This window comes from Panthera tigris, chromosome A3, assembly GCF_018350195.1.
Source record: "Panthera tigris isolate Pti1 chromosome A3, P.tigris_Pti1_mat1.1, whole genome shotgun sequence".
In the NCBI taxonomy this organism is placed as follows: Eukaryota; Metazoa; Chordata; class Mammalia; order Carnivora; family Felidae; genus Panthera; species Panthera tigris.
The window spans coordinates 93,880,888-93,907,961 of NC_056662.1; the positions used below are offsets into that span (position 1 = coordinate 93,880,888).

Below are 27,074 nucleotides of genomic sequence, written 5' to 3' on the forward strand. Positions count from 1 at the left end.
TACCCAGGCACCCCTCTGGGATTTTGTTTTAAACCATGGGGGTGGTGGGAAACACCTCCCCAGTTGAAAGTAAACAAAAAAGGAACTGATTAGATTGCTTCTGAATTCAAGATGAGCATATGGAAGTTTAAAAATAAATTAAAACACAACAAAAGCCGATATGTGAATATTAAACAAAATAGTGTGAATCAGAGAAATGAAACATATAGGAAATATAGGAAACAGATGAAATACAGGAAACAAATGAAATATAGGAAACAGAAGAGAAACACAACAATGAGATAAACACACACTCATTATACTGGCTAAAGTTAAAAGTCTTGATAAGAATGTGGCACACCCAGAATTCTCATACATTATTAGGGGGAGTATAAAGTGGTACAACCACTTTGGCAACAGACCTGGTAGTTTCTTCTAATTTAAAACATGTAATTGCCATATGACTCAGCCCTTCCACTCCTACATCTTTAATCCAGAGGAATGAGAACATATTTATTTATTTTTTCAGTTTATTATTTTTGAGGGGGGGGGGGCAGAGAGCACGTGCATGACCAGGGGAGGGGCAGAGACAGAGGGAAAGAGAGAGAATCCCAAGCAGGTTCTGCATCATCAATGCAGAGCCTGATGTGGGCTTGAACTCAAAAACAGTGAGATCATGACCTGAGCTGAAATCAAGAGTCAGATGCTTAACCAGCTAAACCACCCAGGCACCTCAAATGAGAACATATTTCTGTAAAAAGGGTTGCATGAGAGTGTTGATGACAGTTTCTTCATAATAGCTGAAAACAACCCAAATGTCTATCAATAGGTTAATAGAGTTTTAAAAATCATGGTATAGTTATATAGAGGGAGACTACTCAGCAACAAAAAGGAACAAACTGCTCATAAATGTAACTAATAGGTGAATCTCATAAACAATACTCTAAGTGAAAGCAGCCTTGCAGAAACAGTATATGCTGTATGGTTCAATTTGTATTAATTTCTTGACCATTTGTATTAATTATATTTGTGCCATTTGTATTAATTTTGTGTGATGAAAAAATCAGAATAAAAGTTGTGTCTGGGATGGAGCAGAAATTGACTAGGAAGAGCTATGGGGGAACTTTTTAGGTAGATAATAGGGATTTAGATCACTTGGTATATGTATTAGTCAAAATTCAATGAGTGGCATAAGACTTGTGCATTTTATTGTATGTAAGCTTAGCCTCAGAAAAACAGAAAACAAATATAGGGGTGCCAAGGTGGCTCAGCCAATTAAGTGTCCAACTCTTGATTTTGGCTTAGGCCATGATCTCAGGGTCATGGGATCGAGCCTTGAGTCAGGCTCTGCACTGAGTGTGAAACCTGCTTGGGATTTTCTGTTTGTCTGTCTGTCTGTCTCTGCCCTTTCCCCACTTGCACTGTCTCTCTCAAAATAAATAAATAAACATTAAAAAAAGAAAAATATTGAATTCTTAATTTTCTAGTTAGTTCTAAGCATGCTGAAGTCTTTAAGGATAAAATATTATATTAGCTATCTATTGCTCTGTAAAAAATTACCCCAGAACATGGTGCCTTAAAACAACAAATATTTATTGTAGTTTCTATAGGTGAAGAATTTGAGAGCAATTTAGCTGGGTGGCTTTGGCTCAGGCTCTCTCAGGGAGTTGCAAATCAAGATAATAGGAGAAGCTGTATCTCCTGAACATAGCTGAATATAGTCAAGCACCTGAATGCTTGACTGACATTGGGAAATCCTCTTCCAGGCCACTCACATGTCTGTTGGCAGGAGTCTTCTGTTCCTCATTATGTGGGTCTTTCTACAGTGCTGCTCATGACATGATAGCTGGCTTCCCCTAGAGTGAAAAAGCCAAGGAAGATTGCAAAGCAGAAAGCTTGGTGCCCGTCACAATCTAGCCTTAGCAGTCACACACCATCACTTCTGCTATATATTTTTCTACAGACCAACCCTGATACAATGTAGAAGGGGACTCACTTTAAATGTATCCAATAAAGACAGACTGATAGATGGATAGATGAATAAATATATTGATAGACATGAAATAAAGCATATATTGCAAAATATTAACAATCCAGAATCTGCATGGTAGGTATATGTATGCTTACTGTACAACTCTTTAACTTTTGTATATGTTTGAAAATTTTCATAATAAAGTAAGATGTTGGGGAAAACCACTTAATTCTAAACAGATGTGGGAAGACTAGCCTCCTCTAGATAGAAAAGTTGGGGCGCCTGGGTGGCTCAGTCGGTTGAGTGTCCGACTTCGGCTCAGGTCATGATCTCACGGTCCGTGAGTTTGAGCCCCGCGTCGGGCTCTGTGCTGACCGCTCAGAGCCTGGAGCCTGTTTCAGATCCTGTGTCTCCCTCTCTCTCTGATCCTCCCCTGTTCATGCTCTATCTCTCTCTGTCTCAAAAATAAATAAACTTAAAAAAAAAAATTAAAAAAAAAAAAAGGTAATCTATAAGAAGAACTCAGTCTAATTTGAAGGCAAAGATATTGAAGAGTGATTGCTGAAGTAAGACATGGATACTATTCCAGGGCTGGAATGGAAGAAATATTTACATTGGGTGACCAGCAGACAAGCCTGAGAAGCATCAGAATGGACATTCCCATCTAACCCAAATGTCATGGGAGACAGCAAGATGTTTCCCATGTGTGTAGGTGACACAGATTGTAGCAAAATGGAAGCTGCTGTAGGGCTGAGACTCATGAGGACAGCAATGGTCTGTGTCACTGAAAACTGACATCTGAAGACCAGATAGGAACAGGGCATTTTAATGGATGCTGATGCAGATTAATAACAAACATCTGGGAGTGCCTGGGTGGCTTTAATTCGGTTAAGCAGCCAACTCTTGATTTTGGTTCAGGTCATGATCTCACTGTGTCTGGAATCCAGCACAGAGCTGACAGCACAGAGACTGCTTAGGTTTCTCTCTGCCTCTCTTCTCTCTCTGTCTCTCTCTGCCTCTCCCCTACTCACACAGATGTGTGCATGCACTCTCTCAAAATAAGTAAACAAAACAATTATGTGAAAAATAGTAGAGGCACCTGGGTGGTTCAGTCAGTTAAGTGTCTGACTTGGGCTCAGGTCATGATCTCACAGTTTGTGGGTTTCCAACCCTATGTCCAGCCCCACTGTGCTGACAGTGCAGAACCTGGAACCTACTTCAGATTCTGTGTTTTCCTCTCTCTGCCTCTCCTCTACTCATATTCTGTCTCTCTTTCTCTCAAAAATAAATAAGCATTGGGGCGGCTGGGTGGCTTGGTCGGTTAAGCGTCTGACTTCGGCTCAGGTCATGATCTCACGGTCCGTGAGTTCGAGCCCCGCGTCGGGCTCTGTGCTGACAGCTCAGAGCCTGGAGCCTGTTTCAGATTCTGTGACTCCCTCTCTCTCTGCCCCTCCCCTGTTCATGCTCTGTCTCTCTCTGTCTCAAAAATAAATAAACGTTAAAAAAAAAAAAAAGCATTAATTTTTTTTTTTTTTAAATAACACATGTCTAAATTAGATACAAACCCATACTCACTCCTGGATGTGAGTGAGGGGGTGAGGAAGACTGACTAGAAACAGAAACTCATAAATAATAATTAGTGGTTTTCTCTGGGCATTGTTGTCTTAAATATTTGTATGAGTCTTTCAAACTTCCAAAGGAGATAAAATTATTTTTTTATAATTGGCATTGATAATAATTTAATTAATTTTAAAGACCTGATGGAAAAAAAAAAATCATACAGATAGAGAAGTATCTTTACTTGGAAATTACTATTGGTGTTATCACAACCATAGGTTTTTTTTAAAGGTAATACGTCTTTTCTCAAAGGATACATTTCAAAGGATTTTCTTGGGAGCAAAACTGTTCATACATAAAACACAACAAACAATGAAGTGCAACTCCAAGGTCTATATTTGACTCTGAGTGCCTATTATAAAAAAAGAAAGTAACATGAATCATTCCATATGATTAAACCACATATTAATAGAGACAAACAGAAGCTCAAAGCACGTGCACCCACACACAGGCTCAGAGTTTGAAATGGGAAGAAAAACAGCAAGCCCAGAATTGGTGAGAAATGGGGAGCCACAGACACAAGCTAAAGAGAGTGCTTGAGCTTTTGTTCTCTGCTCTGCCCCCATGGCCTCTCCAGATAGTCTAGATGACAGATCTTGGGGACAGACAGCAGAAGGAACCATATGTAGACGGAGCCATTCAGAAGAATATGTTCAGGACAGTGTGGAGACTTGAACTGCCCCACCCTTGTAATTGTTAGCAACTTAGATGAAACATCATGAATCTGGGGTGATGTTGGTTGGGGTGAATGATGGCTCACCTACCTCTAAGAGGCCAAGCCCAGCTGCCAGAGGTCTGTCTCTCACTTTTCAAGCAGGATTGCCCATCTTGATCTGATGTATTTTAGGGAAAGTTTAAGCATAAAATGAAAAACAACCACTGAGTCTATGTTAAAGCCATGGTTTACTTTTTGAATTTTGTTCATAAAATATTTTACTTCTCTTTCTACTTTCACTTTTATTCTTGGTCAGAGGGCCTGCATAATCTCTTTTTGAACAAGTAATGGAACCTCAGGGGTTATCTTTTTCGTGTATTACCCTTGATAAAATGCATAGCGAGATGAAGAGGGGGTCAGCCTGGTACTGACCAGGGAGCAGTGTGCCCATACAGCTGAGAGAAAATTCAGCCTCCAGCTGGATTTGTTGTTCTGCTCACAATCTGAAGCCCTGTAAAGACAACATGTCAAGGTGTGGCAGAATTTCCTGGAGCTCAGTGAGCATGTCGCCAGAATAACTGAGAAAAAAATAAACCCTTACTAATGAAATTATTCTATGGAAATTTAAAGAGGTGCACTGTTCTAGGAATCTCATTTGTTTAATTAAAAAAGTAGATTCTTCTTGTAACATAAGAGACAGTTTGCACATTAACATTCTCTGGTTTTCAGATGCTAGGATTTCTTAAAGCAGGGCCTACCTGTTTTTAATGATGCTGGTTGCTACAGGCAAATCCCACCTCCTCACACCAAGACAAGAACAAGATCTCCTGAGGAACATCCTAGCTTAGAACTCTAGTGTCTAAGGACACATTAAGGCAGCTGTCTGTTCAGAAGACAAGCAATAAAATATTCTATAAAGATACCCAGTTAAATTTCCAATTAAAATGATTTAGTGCCTTCATTTTTTAAGTTTTCCCAAGGTTTCCCGATGACTAAAATTATGTAATGAAGCTTTCAAGGTTTTAAATCTGCTAATTAATCTCTGCACCTTTACAATAACCCAGAGCAATAAAAGGCACAATGAAAAGAAGCAGATTAATGTACAAGTGGATTAACCCTTAGGAGACGGGTGTCTTGCAGCCTTGCCAGCTGGTGGTTTAAAGTGGGTTCAGAATAGCATTTGGTCCTGTGAGGAAGGAGCAGCATCAGTGGTCTCTCCTGTAGCACCTGGGTCAGAACTAATTCTGCTTCTACTACAATCCCTACTGTGATGCCTGCTAATGGCCAAACTTCTGTGATTCAAAGTACCAGGCAAGTAGAGGTGGGAGGGAAGACAGGAGCACTGGGGAGTCTTGAAGGGTAGAACTTTCCCGAAACAGTTCAGTGACTGATTTAAATGATTCTGAAAAAGCACAAGGGTGAAACTCTGTAAGGGATATCCGGAAACCTCAGTCTATGTGTTGAACTCACGCAGATGTGAAGTGGAAAGCTTCTGTGAACTGGCCAAACAGGTCTGAGGAGTGGAGACACATACTTTAACGCAAAAGAATATTGTATAGTTGTGGCAAGAAACTGAGTTGTACCCAAAGGGAACGTTGGTTATCTCAGACTGGAGTTAACAAGGGGCTCAGATATATTCACTTAACTGTGTTACGGTTATTTGCACTGGATGTTTGCAATGGGTAGATACCTGTGCCTATTTTTACCTATTGTTTCTCAGCTTCAAGACCAAATTCTGTGCTTCTCTGGGATGCTGGGGCTGGAGTCTGCAATATGTACTTCTTAGATTCCCTTCCTGGAAACTACTGGCTTCCATTTATGTGCTGCTAATGGAGGGTACTCAAGTAGACAGAAATGGGGAAGTAGAGAAGCTCCTTTGTATTTTCCAGCTCCTGCCAGCATCATTCAAGCACAGATACAAGCTACTTGTGGATTATTCCTGCTAAGAAACAGAGTGGGGATTAAGACTTGGTTCTGTTTGACTACAAATATCATATGGTTTCTCCAGTCCTACACTTCCTCTCTGGTAGGGAACTGGGAGATAGCAACATCAGAAAACCCTAAGAAGAATGAGGAGCATGTTTAGCAGTGCCCCATGCCACTGAGAGTGACAGCTGAGAAGAGGCTGTTGGACTTGGCAATTAGGGGGCAACAATAGCCCTGTGATGACAGCTTAGGGAGGGTGATGGGGACTGTGATAGGCAGAATTGTATGACTGCCCCCATGATCCTTGCCCCCTAGTGTTGTACCCTTGATTGCTGGTTAGAACTTATAATTTGCTTCTGGCCAACAGAATGTGGCAAAGGTGAAGATATTTTGCAAATATGATTAAGGCAGTGATCAGTTAGATCTGAGTTATTCAAGAAGGAGGTTAACCAGGGTGGGCCTGAACTAGGTAGGTGAGGCTTTTAAAAGGGAACGAAGATCAGAGATATTCTCTTCCTGCCCTGGAAGAAGAAAGCAAACTGCTATATTGTAAACTGGCTGTGTAGAGCTGAGGGTCTCAGTCCTACAACCCTGGGAAATGAATTCTGCCAACAACCATGTGAGTTTGAAATACCTAAAAACCCCAGATAAGATGACAAGATTGGATGACGCCTTGAATTCTGCCTGGCAAAACCCTGAGTAGAGAACGCAGCTAACTCATGCCTGAACTGACCCATGGAAACTGAGAGAAAATAAATTTATGTTGTTTTAAGTCCCTAAGATTGTGGTAATTTGTTATGCCATGATAGAAAACTAATACAGGGACGGAGGCCGGACTGCAAGCAAACACCCATGCACACACTCTGTTCCTCCAGCCACTGGCTGAATGGAATCCTGACACCAAACAGATGCATCATTTGAAATCACGCTGCCTAAAACAACCTACTGTTAAAACCCAGTCAGCAGACAGGGTCCCACTAGCCTGCAGTCTCATCCCAGATCATACCTGGGTTCACATGTCCTTTTGAAAATTTATGTCAAATTTCTGGCTTTACCCTCTTATGCTTCAGTCCCATATTCTTACCATTACAACATCTTAGGAAAAAAAAAAAAAAAAACAACAATGTAGTGTCATCTGAATAGTTTTATTGCTGTTATTTGTTAATTACTATAGATAAAAAAACAGACTAAAGAAGTTCTTTAATTCACTTATGTTATAGAGACTCTTGCTAAACAGTAACAAAATAAAACCTGTGAAAAGAGAATCAGCAATAACAATACAGAAACAAAAGGTCACCATTATAAATTTGAAGTCTCAGCAATTGAAATGGAAATTAACGGTGTTCACGAAGCTTTCCTAGATGACTGGTTAGTTTGTTTTCTCTACCAGACACTACTTCCCATGCTAGGCATGATGGCGAAAGTATCCATGACAAATTCACAAAGGGATACACAGCTACCTCTATAATAAACAAGCTGAACCAGAAACTGGTAGCATCATCACGTACAGCTGAGCTGAAACTCCTTAAGAAAGCAATCTGAATAACCTTGTCACATCCATTTTCCACACTTTTCCTTTGGCAAGCTCTCTATGTCCCCGTGAAGCCTCATTTCCCCATCTATTGCCAAAGGCTACCATTTCATATCACACATCAAAGCGTGAGAAATGTCAAGGTAATGAAAACTGACACCGTGGTAAAGAGAAGGTGAGCCACAGCCATTGTGGGGAAAGTGAGGTCAAGGTCCTTTTCAGAAGAGCAGTGCATCATCCTGGCTTTCCTGCAGCTGTGTTTGCCCAAGAGCTGAAGAGCTGGACTCTACAACAAGAATATGCCTCTTGAATAGCAGCCACAGAACACAACTTGGGATTCAAAATGAATTCAATGGCAAGATAGGCAAAGCAGCTTCTATATTCAAAACCAAAATCACCCTTGACCTTGAATGGTTTATTATGTATTTGAAATATCCCTGGCTTAACTTAATAAACTGACCATTGAACTTTTATCCATACATCTGGCCAAATGCATTTAAATCTTCTCAAAGAGAATTATATGTTAAATTATGAATTTGGCTTACTAGCTACCTCTTGCAGAAACAGAGCCATATAAGTAAAGACTTTGGGAGTCTGAAGGCTTTGGTTCTTATACAGATCAAACTCTGGGTCTTTGGCCAAGTCACAGAATTTCTTTCTCCAGTTTTCAATTTCAAAGAGTGAACTCTATTTCAGACCTTGAACTTTTGTGTAGTTCTATTGCCAGGGACTCTCTTATGCAAAGACAAATGTTGGTGCCAAGTCCAAAAAGGACACCAGGAATAGTGATGTAGTTGAGGTAGTCAAAGATGGTCATTTATAATGACTGATTTCAACAGTGTTACAAAGCCTTCAAATGCTGTACAGGTGAGATACTTGTGTTTGCTCAGAGGCAAAATAACTCCAAAAGGAGGATAATTTTAGGACAAAGAAGATTAGTATTCTTATTTAGGGTGAGGAATACCTCTTGATTGAACATTCAGAGGTTGTATCTGGATAAAAAAGTATGCAGTAACAGGAGTGAAGATAGAAACCTAACCAGCCAAGGAATATGTGCTTTTATAAAGAGGGTCTCATGCCATCCTTTTCTTTAGACTTTTTTGCACTATTGTTATTTGGTACTTTATCAGGATTATAAAGTAATTTTTTTTAATGTTTATTTATTTTTGAGAGAGACAGAGACAGAATGCAAGTGGGTTAGGAGCAGAGAGAGAGGGAGACACAGAATCCAAAGCAGGCTCCAGGCTCTGAGCTGTCAGCACAGAGCCCGATGCGGGGCTCGAACTCACGAGCTGTGAGATCATGACCTGAGCTGAAGTTGGATGCTCAACCGACTGAGCCTCCCAGGCACCCCACTTTATCAGGATTATAAATAGTACCAAACTTCCTGTCTTGCTCTATTTCTTATTCTGTTCTGGTTTAAGTTCAAATTCATATCCCTACATCGTTGATACTGGAGGTAGAACAAGACACTGGAAAGCATCCCACCCCCTGTCATCTATACTAATTACTAATACTAATAATTACTAACTAGTAATTCACCATTACTCAGTTCCCCACCCATGCATGAGCTATGACTTCAACAGTGCTATGTACTCGTTTGTCATATTCCCTCCAATTCTGAATTCGTCCCTCTCACCAAAGACCAAGTTATTTTTTTTAAAAACTTTAGTTTTTGGGGTGCCTGGGTGGCTCAGTTGAGTGTCCAACTTCAGCTCAGGTCATGATCTCATCATTGGTAAGTTAGAGCCCCATGTTGGGCTCTGTGCTGACAGCTCAGAGCCTGGAGACTGCTTTGGATTCTGTCTCCCTCTCTCTCTCTCTCTGCCCCTTCCCAGCTCAGATTCTCTCTCTCTCTCTGTGTCTCTCTTTCTCTCTCTCTCTTTCAAAAATAAATAAACTTAAAAAAAAAAAAAACCTTTATTTTTAGAACACTTTTAGATTCACAGCCAACTGAAGGAAAAAGCAGAGTTTCCCATAAACTTTGTGCCCCCATGCAATGCAGAGCCTACCCCATTATCAACACCCCCCCACTAGAGTTGCATATTTGTTATAGCTGATGAACTTCACTGACACATCATTACCACCCAAAGTCTATAGTTCACATTACAGTTCACTCTTGGTGTTGTATGTTCTATGGGTTTGGACTTATGTATAATTACATGTATCTATTATTAAGGTATCATGCAGAGTATTTTCACTGTCTTAAAAATCCTTTGTTCTGTGCTTATTCATCTCCCCCTGACAACCTTTGGTGACCACTGATCTTTTACTGTCTGCACAGTTTTGCCTTACATATTTGGACTCAGAGAGTATGTAGTCTTTTCATATTGGCTTCTTCCACTTAGTAATATGCGTCTAAGGTTCTTCCCTATTTTTTTAATGGTTTGGTAGCTCATTTCTTCTTAGCACTGAATAATATTCTATTGTTTAGATGTACCACGATTTATCCCACTGAAGGGTATCTTGGTTGCTTCCAAGTTTTGGCAGTTATGAGTAAAACTGCTATAAAAATCCATGTGCAAGTTTTTGTATGGACATAAGTTTTCTTGTCCTTGGAGTAAACACCAAGGAGTGCAATTGCTGAATCCTGTGGTAGTATGTTTGGTTTTGGTAAGAATATGTCAAATTGTATCCCAAAGTGGCTGCACCATTCTGCATTCTCACCAGCAATGAGTGTTCCTGTTGTTCCACATCCCCATCAGCATCTGGTGGGGTCATGTAATGGATTTTGACCATTCTAATAGATGTGTATGTCATTGTTGTTTTCATTTGCATTTGTTGCTTTCATTTGCATTTCCCTAATCTCATATATTAAACATCTTTTCATATGAAGTTCTGTACTCAAAAGTAGAAAATTTTTAAAATTTTTTTTAAAGTGTATTTATTTTGAGGGAGAGAGCAAGCAGGGTAGGGCCAGAGAGAGAGGAGAGAGAGAAAATCCCAAGCAGGCTCCACACTGTCAGCACAGAGCCTGACATGGGGCTTGAACTCACAAATGTGAGATCATGACCTGAGCCGAAATCAAGAGTCAGATGCTTAACTGACTGAGCCACCCAGGCTCCCCAAAACTAGAAAATATTGAAAATAAAAGAGTAGTATTAATGTTCTCTTCAGGGATGTGTCCTATTTTTGTAAACTCCAACTAGCTACTTAAATATTTAATTCATTAGTCCATCAAATATTTAGTGACCACCTATTTTCAAACTGGAAGAAAACATCTTTTTACACATGAAGAGGTAACTGTTTCTTAAAGACAATAAATGATATGCCTGATGAGGGGCACCAACAATAAATAATACATTTGTTCAGAGGATTAAGAACTTCAAATTGGAGTTCAGAGAATGTTTTGTGGGAGGATTCAAACATAAAAACAGTACTGGAGGAAGTATTCCATGAAAGGCAGAGTGATATTTGCAAAGACAAAGGATGAGTCATTTTCCCTATGGATCCTCTACTAATCCTACTCTCCTCCCTACTCAGTGCTTAACAACCTCCAAAAACCAACTTTTGCTTCTCTTCATTGGTGTGGAACATAAATCTCAACCACCACTTACTAGCTGCATGACCTTGGGCAAGTCATTTAACCCCTCTGAGGTTCAGGTAATAAGTTTATAAATTGAAAGTAACATTAGCTACCAGTTTGTTCCAGGGATTAAAAGACTACATGTATACAAAAGAAACCAGCACAATGATTTGTTTAGAACATAGAAGCCAGTCAAAAAGTATTTCCTTTCCTTTTGCCTATTCAGAACTTTTGTTTACCTAGTGCCAAGGCATTATAAATGTACAGGGAAAAAAAAAAAAAGTATGTGAGTGGGAGTAAGCCCCAAGTTCTATTCTTGACTTATCACATAACCAGCCGTGTGGTCTGGGGTGAATAATTCTGGTTTGCCTCAGTTAGTTTCCCTGTGAAATGAGAAGGATGGCCATGAACTCTAAGGTTGCTTCCAGCTCAGTGATTCAAGACTTTGTACTGCTGAGCATCACCTAGGGAATGTTTTATCATAAAACACAATGAAGAAAGATAAGCAGCACCGCCAGAGGCCCTGTGTTCCCCTATCACCTTTTCATTACCCGAAGAGTGTTTGGAAGATACTATTTTTCTGGAGAGGACACATTTCAGACTGGTATAGCCTCTGACTCAGACATCAGACCAGTGGTCTCCAGCAGGGCTTTCCAAAATCTGGCTCCGTGAGAAGGCAAGGACACCACACCTTGCCAGAGGACAGGCAAGCTGGCAGGATCATGCCACCCCAAAAGATAAGGATTCTGGAAGCAGATACTTCACCGGCCTTCTGCAGCTGTATGGAAAAAGGAACATGGTTGATGGATTTCCACCTTTCACAAAGCAAGGAAACATTTGCCTTTTACTTGTTTTTTCAGCCTGTGTGGGGGCTTTTCCTGAGCAAGAGTGCCTCCGTCTCAGGTGGGGACACACTGCCACCTGCTGGCTCCATGCTTTTTTACACCAAGGCGTGTTTTCTTAGGCCAAAGCGATGTAGACTGTCCCAGACAGCCTATTAGACATATCAGAAAATACCAATAGTTTCTAATCTACTAATTATGAGTGTATGATCAAAAATTGAGATCCTCAAAGAGTAAAAAAGCACAAGGTAATTCCTCTGTGGATATTCAAGGTCATATGTTTGAAAGAGATCTTCACTAAAATTAACAGCCAAGGATAACTGAGGATTCCTTCCATAATTTCAGCATCTCATTTATATTTAATAGGCATTTTTTAACATGGATGAGTATTTTGAATACATTATGTCATGTGATGTGGAAAGAGCTTTATGACACGTGGTACTTATTCATTTACTATTTACATATACGGCAAGAGACAGTTAAACTGCATTCTTGTTAAGCACTTCTGGCATTTGGTACTATCAGTAATTCAGATTTGCCCTCATTAATTTACACGATTAGGCTCCGTGATTAATCTTCTACTATTGGAATGGTGCAGAGGTTAAAAGTTAATACCGATATAAATGGAACAAGCTCTGTAATTTTATCAGGAAAGTGGTTTGAGGCTAAGAGTTCAGGAACATTTTATTTGAAATGGCTTTTGTGTTTCTCCATCACTGACAGTATTCTTTGGGTTTGGAACCTTTAATTGCCTTTACCCCCTCCCCCTAAATTGTTCAGGGTGTGTGATGGGTATTGTTGTCAATGTCCACACTAGTGCTTGATATTTAATAGTGAAGTGGTCGTCTTCCCTTTTCACCTTGAAATTTGGTCCACAGTGGAAATGATACTGAGATTTTTATGCCAGGCAAATCATGTAGCTCCACATTGCTTTGACTTCTCCCATTTTGAAGCTAGGTTTTTGCTTTGTGTTTTCATAACCAAAAGGTCCATTAAAATGCTGTATTTGGCTCTCTTTTTGGTCCATCTCAAAGGAACAAGAAGAAAAAGGCATTTCTAGCCAATGAGGCTTTTAAAAATGTTGATGTCCAGTCTCAGATCACCCCATTATAAACCTGATGGGGCAAGAAACAAACTTACCCACCTACCACTCTTCCCTTGGTGTCCCCTTCCTCTCTCTTTCAAGAGACAGTGTTGTCCAAAGTATGGAAACATAAAAAAAAGAGAAGAAAAGAAATGAAGGAAAGAGGCAGATTGATAGATGCTCCTGACATGGACGAAGAAAGGCCAGTGGGACTGAGATCCTACTTCCCACATGGCAGAGCCTCCTCTGAGTGCCCCAGCAAGATGGGGACACTCACAGTGGATGGTCAAACTGCCGGCTGGACTCATTTTGCATATACAGCTTTTACCCACATTGATCTCCTTATGTTTTCCAGCCTCTTATTTACCAGACTAGGCTGTTCTCTAGTTTGGAGAGGCAGTGTAATAGAAGGGACATAACCCAGCCTTCGGAGAGTCACACACAGGGTAGGCACCCCCTTCTGCCATCTTACTATCTCTGCATTCCTGGGGAAGTCACTTAGCCCTTTTATGAAAATGGGACTCATAGTCCCCACCTTGTTCAGTTATTAAAAGCACAAAAAGAATGTAATTATATATCCTATCTGTGGAACACTTGTGTGCCAAGGACTATGCCAAACACCTCGCACAAAATAACTGATGCTCGCAACAACCTCTTTATTACCATCATCCCCATATTTCAGATAAGGAATTGAAACAGAAGACAGACTCAGTAATTTCCCCAAGGTTAAAACGCTGAGAAACAGTAGGGCCTCCCACCAAAGCAGATCTGTCTCCAGAGGTGTAGGTCATTTCATGACATGGACTCCTTGCCTGGGTACTGGCTGGAAAACAGCAAATGAGAAATACATCATAAACATTATGTTAGCTAAGCACATAGACCAAGTCTTATATATCTGACTTCCCAGCCCCCTTGACATTGTATTCTGCACATAGCAGGCTTTACAGCTTTATGGATTATGTGTGGCTTGCTTGCTTGCTTTAATTGCCATTCTAATAAATACAAACACATGTACATATGCCCTTAACCCGAGTTTCCTAGGGTTGCTATCACAAAGCACCACAAACTGGGTAGCTTAAAACAGTAGAAATTTATCATCTTACAGTTCTAGAGGCTCAGAGTCTAAAATCAAGGTGTTAGCAGAGCCATGCTGTCTCTGCAACTTAGTGGTTTGTGGACAACCTGTGGCATTCCTTGGCTTACAGATGCATCATTCCAATCCTCCGTTTTCACGTAGCATTCTTCCCATGTCTCTTTTCTCATGGCTGTTTTCTTATAGGACACCATTCATATTGCTTAGGGGCCCACACTATTTCAGTATGACCTCATCTTAACTAATCACATCTGCAATGACCCTATTTTCAAATAAATTCACGTTCTAGGGTAGTGGGGGTTAGAACTTTAACTTACCTTCTTTGGGGGATATAATTCAACTCATAACAAGAGCCGTCTCTCCTTATCCATACCTGGATGATCTCAACTGAGCAAATGAGCCCTGAGAATCCAGGATCAGATAGACCTACATTCAAATGAGGCATGTATCTTTGGGAAAGTTATTTAATTGACTGAGGCCTAGTTTTCTTATCCAGAAAGTGAGGGTATTTACAGCACCTATCACAGAGTGGTTGTGATCTTTAAATGAAATAAGACAGAATTCTGAGCACTGTTTCTGGCACATGCAAATCCTTCAGTCCGACTAGTAGTATTGGGTGCATTCTGCCTGGAGTCTCTAGTGGGAAGCACCGCCGTGGAGATGGCTCTCTAGCCTTGCATTGACTGATACTCCGAGCCGTTAGTTAGGCAGTCACAAGCCCAGCCCTTCCTCCAGCCTTCTCTGCTGTCTTTTGAAAACCAGCAAATGGCATCTGCTTGCCCATAACACAGAGTCAGAATACTCTCTCTGATCTAAAAGTTAGAAACTTCACTAGCTTGGCATTATCCTTGGAAATCTAGCGGCCCAGACTAAGTTGACTTTGCCTCTCATCATTGTCAGATTTGGCTTCTGATCACCCCACCATGTGGCACAGGAACTGGCTGCAGCTAAAGGAATCACTGAAGCAATTGCAAAGCAAGGGAAAAAAAACAGTGGCTTCAGATATGCTGCTGTAGAAGCCAGTAGAGCAAAATTAACCCACCTCTTTAATCACAATTTTGCATCCCAGAATCTTCAGCTGACAGAAATGATAATCATTTGGTTCATTGATTCTGGGATTAATCACTGAAGTTAATCCTGGCATGTATTGATTCCATTTCTGCTGGCTGTAACTAAAGTGTTCAAATTACTTACTCCAACTCTGACAGCAATGGGTTCCCAAAACAAAGGAAGTCAAAGATGAGCTATTACACCTGACAGTTCTGCACAGCACCTAGTGACAGCGTTGAGTACCCATCTCTCAGCAAGAGGAGCCCCTAATAGGGTAGGATCAAGTACCTGTTCTTGCTATTATACACTGGTGTTTTATAAAGTTGATCCATCAGTGTCTAGAAGAATTGGAAGTAGTTTTACCTCAAAGATTCTAAACTCAAAATTTGGCTGCAAAGACAAGCAAATCGTGTAGGCAACACAGTAAAACAGGTCCATTTCACCAACTTGACTTCTATCAGAAAACACCAGCATCTGTTATGCTGAGGTCCTCCAGAGTTTCACAGTACTGACCATTAGCCAACAGAAACTTCATTGCAAAAGTAACATTTGCAAAAGGACAACACAGTGTACTCATCCCTTCCTTAACCTGTCAACGTGAACTGCTGGTCTTATAGAAGCAATGGACTATCTTTTACTAAGCACTCTTGTACGGCCTCTTAAAAGAGAAAAAAGGAAACTTCCAGCCTGGTGTTACGGCTGACTAGTGGTTCCAAGTAACCCTCTCACTGCAGCACAACTAAAGCCTAGAAGAGATACAATATTAATGGCATGGCTGATTTCACAAAAGGTAGGGAAAATCTCAAAACATGATAATATATAGGGGAGAGAGTAATAAGAATAGTGAGGTGGAAGGGGAAGCTGGGTGGCTCAGTTGGTAAAGCCTCCAACTTCAGCTCAGGTCATGATTTCACGGTTCGTGGGTTCAAGCCTCGTGCCGGGCTCTGTGCTGACAGCTCAGCACAGATGCTGTGTCTCCCCCTCTCTCTGTCCCTCCCCCACTTGCACTCTGTCTCTCTCTGTCTCAAAAATAAATAAACATTAAAAAAAAGTTTAAAAAAAAAAAAAAGACCTGGGGTATGAGTGGACAGATCTTTGCTATGAGCGTCTGTCCTATGTGTCACAGGATGTTTTAGCAGCATCTCTGCCCTCTATCCATCAGAGGCAAGTGGCACACATTCCACTCCATTTTAACACGGAAAATGTTTCCAGTCATTACCAAATATCCTCTGAGGGGTAAAGTCACATCCAGTTGAGAACCACTAATTTAACTTTATACTTTTTTAAATCTTATTTTGAGAGGGGGTTGGGGAGAACAAATGGGGGAGGGGCAGAGAGAGAGAGAGAGAGGGAGGGAGAGAATCCTAAGCAGGCTCCATGCAGAGCCTGACATGAGGCTTGATCCCACAACCGTGAGATTATAACCTGAGTCAAAATCAGGAGTCAGATGTTCAACTGACTGAGCCACTCAGGCACCCCTAACTTTATACTTTTTAAAGCTAAGCATATATGGTAAAATTTCAAGGATCACCAAAAATAGAAATACATTATATAAATTCCAAACACATTGAGAGAAAACAAGCAAATATTTTTAAAAGCCCAAAATAAGGCAAAACACATAAAACTGGGACAAGTACGCATCATAAAAAATAATGACAGTAAACCAATCTGAATATGTCTATCATAATATAGAGTTCCACTTCACAAAGGCAGCACGAGGAGCTGTTGTCTCCAGCAAAGCAACCATAACTGGCAAAACTTATTTAAAAACAAACAAACATTTAAAGCCTCTGGAAAGTGTCTTTTTTTTAAAAGTTTATTTATTTTGAGAGAGAAAGAAAGAGCACAAGCAAGAGAGGGGCAGAGAGAGAGGCAGAGAGAGAGAATCCCAAGCAGGCTCCATGCTGTTAGCACAGAGCCAGACATGGGGCTCGAACTCATAAACCGTGAGATAATGACCTGAGCTGAAATCTAGAGTCAGATGCTTAACCGACTGAGACACCTAGGCACTCCTGTGGAAAGTGTCTTAAGAACATACAGCAAATAAGAAATATTTATTAAATAAAATCTCTATCATGGTGAAAACAGTGTGAACCACTTGAGCCCTCCCCCTCACTTCCCGAATCAGCATGGTGGAATCATAAAGTATCAGAGAGCTTGTTAAATAACACCTTAGGGATGCAATCAGCCAACTCCAAAATGTTAGGAATTGCAGGACAAATGGCAGTATTTCTTTAATGTGTAAATGGCAAGTGACAAAGAGGAAGGCAACATCCTGATTTCCCTGCCCCACCCATGCTGTTTCAGGGAATTTGATGTCATTGTCAACTGCCAGAATAGAGCCCTCAGCTTTGGTGTAGCCAGTCTACTAATCCGTCCCTTTGGTTTCTGTGCATGGTTCACAGGTGATCATGTGATCCAAGGATTCTAAACAAGAACCCAAAATAAAGAACCAAAATAAACTTTGGGACTTCTACTGGGAAATACAAGTCAAGAGTACACTTTGTTCACTTGGACATTTCAGTATTCATTTGTGCATTGCAGTATGCACATGTAAGATAGGGAATTGCTGCAAAATTTGGACCATGGCAAAACAATCTAAGGAATAAGCTAAGCATAGAGAAATGGTGGATCTGAACCTGCAAATAAATTTTCCCATAACCCATAACACAATTCTTTTCAGTTAACGTTAGCTAATACATCCCCTTTATTTCACAAGCCAGTTTGACTTGAAAGGTCCTATACCTTGCAGAAATCTTGCTACTGGCATTTGAATGTAGTCAGAGGGACTATGTCATAAACCACTAGGTCATAAACCACCTTTCCAAGGAATAGGCCACTTATCAGATGCTAGTTTTCCTCACTGATTAACTCACTGGTTCAGTGAATGACTGTGAATGACTGTCATTCAAAGCCATGAAAAACAGTGAAATAATCAGATATTAGATTCATTGTTGTGTTTTTAATTAATACATGTATTTGATAATTTTTAAGCTTTTAGTCCTCCTTATGATTATGCTTTACATTTCCTTTTCTGGAAATTTTTCATTCCCATTTTTAGATCAGCCCAACTGTTTAGGTCAGTCAATGGGTATTGCTTTTCTGCTTTGATGAAGTTAGCAATATCCAAAGTACTGTCAGTTCCAAGACAAACATAGCAGGGCTCTTCCCTAAGGGAATTTGTGGCCTAAAAGAGGACACAGACACTATATGAAAAAATGCTCAGACTGTATCCTAACGTTCATGAAAGTTGCACATAGAGGAGAGGAGGAGAGGAGGAGGTGGGGATCCTGACAGTTGCACAGAGGAGAGAGGAGAGGAGGAGGTGGGGATCCTGACAGTTGCACAGAGGAGAGGGGAGAGGAGGAAGTGGGGATCCTGACAAGTGCCCATCACCCCAGCCTAATAGTTTATGTCATTTTCCCACAAATTGACCATCAGCTGATTCCAACAAAAAGCACTACGTTAAAAATATGATATATATTACACAGCATGTTTTTCATTTGAATCAGAGCAACCTCTATTACTCTTATTAGTTACAATGTAATTAGGCAAAACAAAATTTTACCTTAGAAGTGCAGGAAAAAGGAGAGGCAACAGCATATAGACATGCATCAATTCCCAGGTTTCCTCTGTTATCAACAGTGTCACCGACCATTTGGACCAAATGTTTATGCTCTGCCCTACCCTCTGCTGTGTTTTCAGTTTCTGAGTCTTCATTTTGGGTCCTGTCCCCCTGAGGTCAAAAGATGTGTAGTTCTTACACTTTCATTCAATCTAGTAATAATCATACTAAGCTTCACCCTACCTTCCCAAAAAGAAGGGCCCAACTCTGATGTCTATCTCAATTCCTCTTTGTCCGTTTTTGAAATATCTCAACCATGATATAATAATTTTGTAGAAGTCGAACAATCGATTAATTGGTAATATTTTCTAATAATTCAATTTTAGTGGATACTTTATAATCTATCCTTTCTAAATGTCACCTCTGTAATATATTCTAAGTTAATATTTTTTTAAACATTTGAAAGCTACAGTAGAATATTAGTTTTACTTCTCAACACTACACACACACACACACACACACACACACACACACACACACGAAACATTTACTCTGTTACTCTGATATTTGCTGTCCTTTTTGATGTTTTTAAATTCTGGTTGCAAACCACCACATGATTTCTCCACCAAAAATGTTTTCATGTAACAGCTCAAATGAATCTAATAAGCTACAGAACTGCAGAAATATTTTCTAAGATTTTAGTTTCCAGTTTCAACTTGGTTATTCCTCTTCTCTAATTCTGCTGTCAACAAGTGGGTATGTGGGGAATTTATCAAATAACATCTGGAAGTCTAGCAAATAAAGAGATGCTGTTGTACTACTGAATCCTGTCTACAGTGAAATATTTGGATATACTCTATATATGTAACAAAATTTGTTCATTCTATTAATTTCCTACAAATGTTTCTGCTGATTTCCAGTTACTCATTACTCCCAGTTGCTCACAATATTAACTCACTGTCCCTTGCTATTGAATTGTTTTAACATTGCTAGTTTTGTGCTTGCTTTTCCTCAGTGCCCACATATTACCAGTGACACCAACACGGAATCCACAGGGTGATTTTCATTTTCATAATCATTGCCTACAGTTGTAAAACATTGCTGTCATAAATTTAATTTACAAATATTTCAGAAATTCTCCAATTCACAGTGGCTGCCCTTTTTGTTTTTAATTTCATCTAACTAGATGTATATATAGTCCATAAATCTGACAAAGTACACAGAATGAAATATTCATTAGAAACCCAAGTAGTATGCCAAACTTTGTTTTTTAGCCATATGGTCCAAGATTAGCATTCTTATCTTCATGTACATTCTAATATTGTATCCAAAGAAATATACCAATCTATTTCTAAATTAAATTTAAAAATAAATAGAAATCTGTCAACCTCATTCTTGGCTCCTAGTCATGCAGAGTAAGCAGTAGTCAAGCAGACTTGCAGCTGATTGGCTAAGCAATGGGTCAGATGGCTCGTACAATCACTAAGAGTCTACAGGACTCCAACATCCTGGTCCCTGGAGGAGATCCAGAAATATGGAGTATCTGAGGGCAGGTTCAGATGGATCTCCAGCTGTATCTATATCCCTTGAAGACTTGCTCCTCTATTCCCAATAACATCATCCCAAATTTTTACCTTTTCCTTGCAGCTCCAACTTACTTCTTTTAACAACCCTGAGCAGATGATCTAGTCTTAGATTTTAACAACAGTGTTTCTAATGGCAACTGACATATATTGAAGGCATAATATGGCTAGGGTCAATTTTAATTAACATACATGTATTAATTCACTTAACACTCCTAACAGCCCTAAGTTCCTAAGGTAGGAACTTTAGTATCTCCCTTTTAAAGGTGAGGAAACTGTCACCTTAAGGTCAACTACTCAAGATCATACAGCTACTACATGGGAAAACAAGAGATGTAAATCAGAAAATGTGACTCCAAAGGTAGAATTTTGACAGTAACACTAAAATAAATTCTCCCAGTCAAAATCTTCCTCAATCTTCCTGCTTGCATTTACATATATCTAACCTGTACCAGTAAATATATGTCACCTATAGCTGGCTGAATACAACCTTCAACTTCTGTTCTAGAATTGGCCCCCTCCAATAGCCACTTGTTCCCTTTTTCTATCCTTTCCTAACTCTTTCTTATCAGCTCCTCAATGTAAAAGGTTACTCATTTGGTTAATGTAAAAGGTTACTCATTTGGTTAATGTGGTATATCGTATTGATTGATTCAAGTATGTTGAACCATCCTTGCATCCCAAGCATAAATCCCACTAGGTCAACGGTGTATGATTCTTTCAATGTGCTGTAGAATTCAATCTGCTAGTATCTTATTTATGAATATTTTTTTGCATCTGTATCCATCAAGGATATTGGCCTATAGTTTTCTTTTCTTTGATATCTTTGTCTGACTTTGGTATTATTGTGACACATTACAAAGAAAAATACCACATTATTACCCCAACAGATAGGGAAAAACATTTGACAAAGTTCAACATTCATTTATGGTTAGAGCTCTCAACAAAATAGGAACATACTTCAACCCGTATATGAAAAGCCCACACATATAATAATTGATGCAGAAAGCTAAAAGTGTTCATTTTAAGATACAGTACAAGGCAAGGACTCTCACTGTTATCACCTCTGTTCAGCACAGTACTGGAAGTCCTAGTCAAAGCAATGAGACACGAAAAATAAATAAAAGGAATCCAGATCAAAAAAGAAGTAGTAAAATTACCTCTGCAGATGACATTATCATATATGTAGAAAACTCTAAGAACTCAACAACAAACCTGTTAGAACTAATAAGCAGATCTGTTAAAGTTGCAGGATACAAAACCAACACACAAAAACAATTGCATTTCTTTACACAATGAACTATCTCAAAAGAAACTTGAGAAAACAATCTTATTCACAATGACAACAACAACAAAAAGATACTTAGCAATAAACTTAACCAAAGAAGACTTGTATGCTGAGAATTATAAAACATTGAGGAAGAAACTAAGACAGATCAATGGAAGGGCATCCTGTGTTTATGGATTGGAAGATTTAATATTGGTTAAAAAGTCAATGCTACCCAAGAAGACAAGAAGCTGAAGATAGGACATTGAGGCCATCAATATAGTTAAGGAATTGGTAGAGCAAAAGGGACAAGAGGAATCTGTTAATAATCAACTCTTTGAGAAACAAAAAGGGAATAACTAGAGAGGATTATGAGAATGAAAGGAGCTACTTTTATTTATTTAAAAAAAATTTTTAATGTTTATTTTTGAGACAGAGAGAGACAGAGCATGAATGGGGGAGGGTCAGAGAGAGAGGGAGACACAGAATCTGAAACAGGCTCCAGGCTCTGAGCAGTCAGCACAGAGCCCGATGCGGGGCTCAAACTCACGGACCACGAGATTGTGACCTGAGCCGAAGTCGGACGCTTAACCGACTGAGCCACCTAGGCGTCCCAAGGAGCTACTTTTAATAGGGAGCTTCAACTATGCCTGATTCTGCTGACTGTATTGAAAAGTTAGAACAGGACAAGAACACTGGGTTCAAAAGGAAGAGATTTTTAAGCCCTTTGAAGATTGTTTTCTGTGAATTTAGGAGTAACTTTGAGGAAAATACACGTAGGCATCCATTGAGGATGGGGGATTGGACTACTTTCTTAAAAAGCTCAGTATGAATGGAAGAAAGATGCACATCTAAAATCAGGATTAGGTGAGGCTTAATTAAGGTGGGTCTCATTGTTTCAGCTTTATCTCTTCTTTCCCCTGCTTTACTGAGGTATACTGATGTAATGAAAATTGTGTAATTTTTAAAAAATTTTTTTAATGTTTATTTTATTTATTTTTGAGATACAGAGAGAGTGTGAGCAGGAGAGGGCAGAAAGAGAGAGAGGGAGACCCAGAATATGAAGCAGGCTCCAGGCTCTGAGCTGTCAGCACAGAGACTGACACGGGGCTTGAAATCACGGACCGTGAGATCGTGACCTGAGCCGAAGTCGGCCGCTCAACTGACTGAGCCACCCAGGCACCCTGAAAATTGTGTAATTTTAAGATGTATAACATGATGTTTTGATTGTGAAATAATTACAGTCAAGCTAATTAACATATTCATCACCTAACATAGTTACAACTTTTGGTTTGTGCGGTGAGAACACTTAAGGTCAACTCTCTCAGCAAGTTTCCAGTATACGATACAGTATTTATTAACTATAGTCACCATCCTGTACGTGATACCTCCAGAACTTATTCAGCTGCATAACTGAACCTTTGTACCTGTTGACCAACATCTCCCCATTTTTCCTACCTTCTAGACCCTGGCAACAATCTTCTACTCTTTGTTTTTATGAGTTTGACATTTTTAGATTCCACACATAAATGAGATCATTCAGTATTTGTCTTTCTGTGTCTGGCTTATTTCACTTAACATCATATCCTCAGGGTCCATCCATGTGGTTGAAAACAGCAGAATTTCTTTCTTTATTTTTAAGATTGAATGATATGTATATGTGTGTGTGTGTGTATGTATATGTGTGTGTGTGTGTGTGTGTGTGTGTGTGTATGGTATGTGTGTGGATATATATATATATAGTATTTATATATGGTATTTATATATTTATATGTATCTTCCCATTTTTTATTCCTTCCCTCTCTTCCCACCCCCAAGTTCTAGCTCTAGTGAAATACATCCCCTTTTTTTGTATGAACTACATATTTTTCACTCTTCTGTGCTATTCCCTTTATTGGAAAATGCTCAGCTTCAGAATTTTACACTCATTGCCTTATATTCATCTTTCAATATCCAGTTCAAAGTGTCTGCATCTCTGGGGTCAAGTCATACCTCCAAGACAAATTAAGCTGTCTCTTTCCCGACACCAGCTTTTATTTGTACGTCCCTGGACTGGTTCATGCATCACATCTTATTGCAATTTGTTTATACTTCCCTCTCCCTCACTAATTTTCTAACCTCAGTCCCTAGTCTGTGAAAAACACAGAGTCTCAGTGTTTTAAAATTTAAAGCTTATTGGGCACATGGGTAGCTCAGTCGGTTAAGGGTCCAATTCAGCTCTTGATTTTGGCTCAGGTTATGATCTCCTGGTTTGTGGGATGGAGTTCTGCATCACACTGCTTGGGATTCTCTCTCTTTCTCTCTCTCCCTCTCTCTCCCCCTCCCTCTGTCCCTCACCTACTGGTGTGCACACTCTCTCAAAATAGATAAACTTTTTTTTTTAAGTTAAAGGATAAATAAATGGGGTGATCTCAGTTGAAAGAATTAAAATGACAAGGGCTAAGATGTTAAGCTGACATTAAAAGCATCCAAGAAAGATTACCACTTACTTGAAATTTATAGAGACAGTGAGAGAGAAAGAAAATGAGAATGAAAGACGGAGGGGGAGAAAGAGAGTGATTGAGACACTTCAGGTGATTCAGCATATCACTCAATGCCTCACTTCTGCAAAGTGAATGTTTAAGCTTCTAGATTCTGTGGTGCAGACAGTAAAAAAGGCAATTGACTAAAATTTGGAAGAGTTAGGGGTCTAGTCCACAGAGCATCACTGATGATTTTTATCTCTTTAAGAAAGTGATCTAATCCACAATTCTCAGTTTTATCTTTTGTGACATGTGGACATTACCTCATGGTCCTGAAGGGTCCAGGAAAAAATAGTAGGGAAATAGTACTAGCTATGTTTTCACCTGCTCCTCCTGGAGCTCCTCACCTTTAAGATGCAAAGTGAATACAGAAAGGTAAAAGACTACTGGATCAGCACCAGAAACAAGGAAGTTGACCCACCTCTGCCCTCTCCCCACGCCTGAGTTCTTCCTGCAAACGATGGCTTGAGGAGAAACTTCTTTCTCAAATTGTGGGAGAGGATGCGTATTACAGCAGTAGCATGAGCCCTGAACTGAAAACTGTCCCTTATATATTCCATGTTATTTGGCCAAAAGTTGTTCGAATGAAAGGGAATTGGTTAACGCTCACAATTTAGTTTAAATGGCACTTTGATCAGAAAATAAAGTCCCCAGTGACTTGTTTTAGTGATGGTACAGTTTGGGGTTCCGTTGGGGCTTGGGGAATGGTTTTTGCAACTCCTAAATATTTTGGCTCTTTTTCAGAATGAATGAAGTCTACTTATTTTTGTTTTTTTCTTAAATTTCTAATTCATTCTCAACCAGCATTCTGTTCTGTGTTGTAATTGTTAAAACTCTGAGCAACGTATCGGAGCAGGTCCCCGCAGTACTGGGTACTGGGGGCACTGCGCGGGGTTGGCTGAACCTCAACTTCTGATTAGCCCAGCCTCCAGCCTGTCAGGCTTGGCTGAGGGCACGTTGGGCCCCGCCCCAAAACGGATTGGCTTCAGAACCACTACTCCCCGCATGTTTTCTCTCTTTTCCTCCCAGGGTTTTTTCCTTTCTCCTTCGTAAGTCTCCATCTCTCTCACTCTGTACCACTGTTCCTATTTCTCTGTCCAGCCTTCAATCTTTCTCTTTTTGCAAGAGTTTTTATGTGCGAATATTGGAAATGTTTCTGCACTCTTCCAAACGCCCACCAGAGGGGGCCCTGTAACCCGGCGGTCCTGTCTCCGTCTCTGCGCGCCCTAAAACGACCCTACTTTCTAGGGCTCTAAACACTCAACCGATTCTCAATTCCCTAAATTTCCGTCTCTCCCAGCCCTTAAGGGGCTAGGCTGCTGCCTCTCTAATCCTCATTCGCTATTCTCCTCCCCAGCGCCCCGCCCCACCCCCAAGACCCTCTGTTTTCGGCTTCCTGGAGGGACCCAAGTTCCCCACGCTGCTTTCCCTCTCTCTAACTTTCAGCCTCCGATCCTATAGTCCCCGTCTCTGCCACTTCCTGCCCCAACTCTCCAAAGAAATGTCCTTGACAACTGTCAAAGATGCACATCGGTAGGGTCTCCTTTGTGGGGCTGAGCTCCCGTCCCGCATCGCTCCCCTTTTGGTGACTCGACCCTAAATGCCTACCTTTCCTCTCCCAGGGGAAAGGGCCTAGGACCCATCTAGGATTCACCTTGAACAGCTCTCCCTCCCGGCTTGATGTTACTCGAAACACCAAGAACAACCCTCCTCCCCCCCCCCCCCCCCCGCCCCCATTGCTACCCCCGCCTCCCTGTACCAGGCCACTAGGGTCTCTTGGGTGGGCGGATCTAAGCTTCTGCACACCCGCACCAGGGCCGCGGTTCCGAGGCCCTCCCAGGCCCTTCTGCGCGCCTCGCACTCCTGAAGACCCCCATTTCGTGGGCTCTGGTCATCACCCCTGGTCTGCCCGACATCCCCACTGATTGCCTCTAGTCTTGTAAGCCGGCCAAGGCTTCCTAGAGGACCGCCCCGTTCGCATCCTGGGCGAACCCGCCTTGTCCCCCGCCCGGTTCCACCAGCAGCAGAAACCTGGGGTAGAGACCTCCTTTTCAGGGCTGAAGGCTGGCGGGGGGGCGGGGGGAGGCGGAGCGAACCCGACGTGGGAAGGGTTCCACGTTCTGATGTCTTGCTTTCCTTTCTGACCACAGCCCCCACTGTCGCACTGTGGTTAGACCTCGGATGCCCTTTGATCCTGCCCCCAATCCCACCTCCACCCTCCACACCACCTGTCTGCGTTGTTCCAAGAGCCTCGCTTTACCAGCTTCTCGCTCTCCTGTCTTTCTACTCAAAACCTGTCAAGGACACTCTAGCCTGCTCTTCCCTGGAGGCCCAGCCCCCGTCGTCGGCATCCGAGGGTCCCCAGTCTCTTTTCCTAGAGGGATGGGGTTGTGGTTTGCATCCCTCGTCTTCGTTTCACCGAGTGGGCTGTTATGAGTATCCCCTCATGCCCAGCTTAACAGCCTCTGGCGACCCCCAGGACACCCCCCGCTTCCCAGCGCTTCTCCGGTGCTCTTTTCCGCAGCCTGAGAGCCTCTGACCCCTAACCCCGGGCCTCTGCACCGTTTTCATTGGGCCCTCTAGGTTCCCTCGCTGCTCTCTTACAGGCCCTAACCGTCATTGCTGTTCCCCAAATCTCGCTCGCTGACCCCGTCCAGGAGGCACCGTTTAAAACTACTTTTCACAACACCTTTAGCCCTAAGATACCGGTCTACTGAGCTGTGCCTCTACCCACAACCCATCCCAGGAGATCAATTTTCTCACCTGTATTTAAATGGTATGACGTAACTCCTCCCTCATAAGGTGACTAGGAAGATTAAGTGGAAGTAATTTGCCTCAAGTTTACAACAGCCCCTGACACTT

At 41.0% G+C, this 27,074-nt stretch overlaps 1 protein-coding gene and 1 long non-coding RNA gene across 9 annotated transcripts in view; one reads left to right on the forward strand and one right to left on the reverse strand.

Annotated features, from left to right (window-relative positions):
* The window catches only part of LOC102949004 (lithostathine-like), a 423,911-nt gene that overhangs the window by 159,117 nt on the left and 237,720 nt on the right, over window positions 1-27,074 (forward strand). The window lies entirely within an intron of this gene.
* LOC102948831 lies at window positions 13,783-26,290 on the reverse strand. Of its 2 annotated transcripts, none has more exons than XR_006215834.1 (4): window positions 26,244-26,290; window positions 20,229-20,355; window positions 18,844-19,011; window positions 13,783-13,955 (listed from the first exon to the last, which is right to left on the reverse strand). It is a non-coding gene; the product is annotated as an uncharacterized LOC102948831 (long non-coding RNA). The 2 variants fall into 2 exon arrangements; XR_006215833.1 differs by lacking the exon at window positions 26,244-26,290 and adding an exon at window positions 24,634-24,752.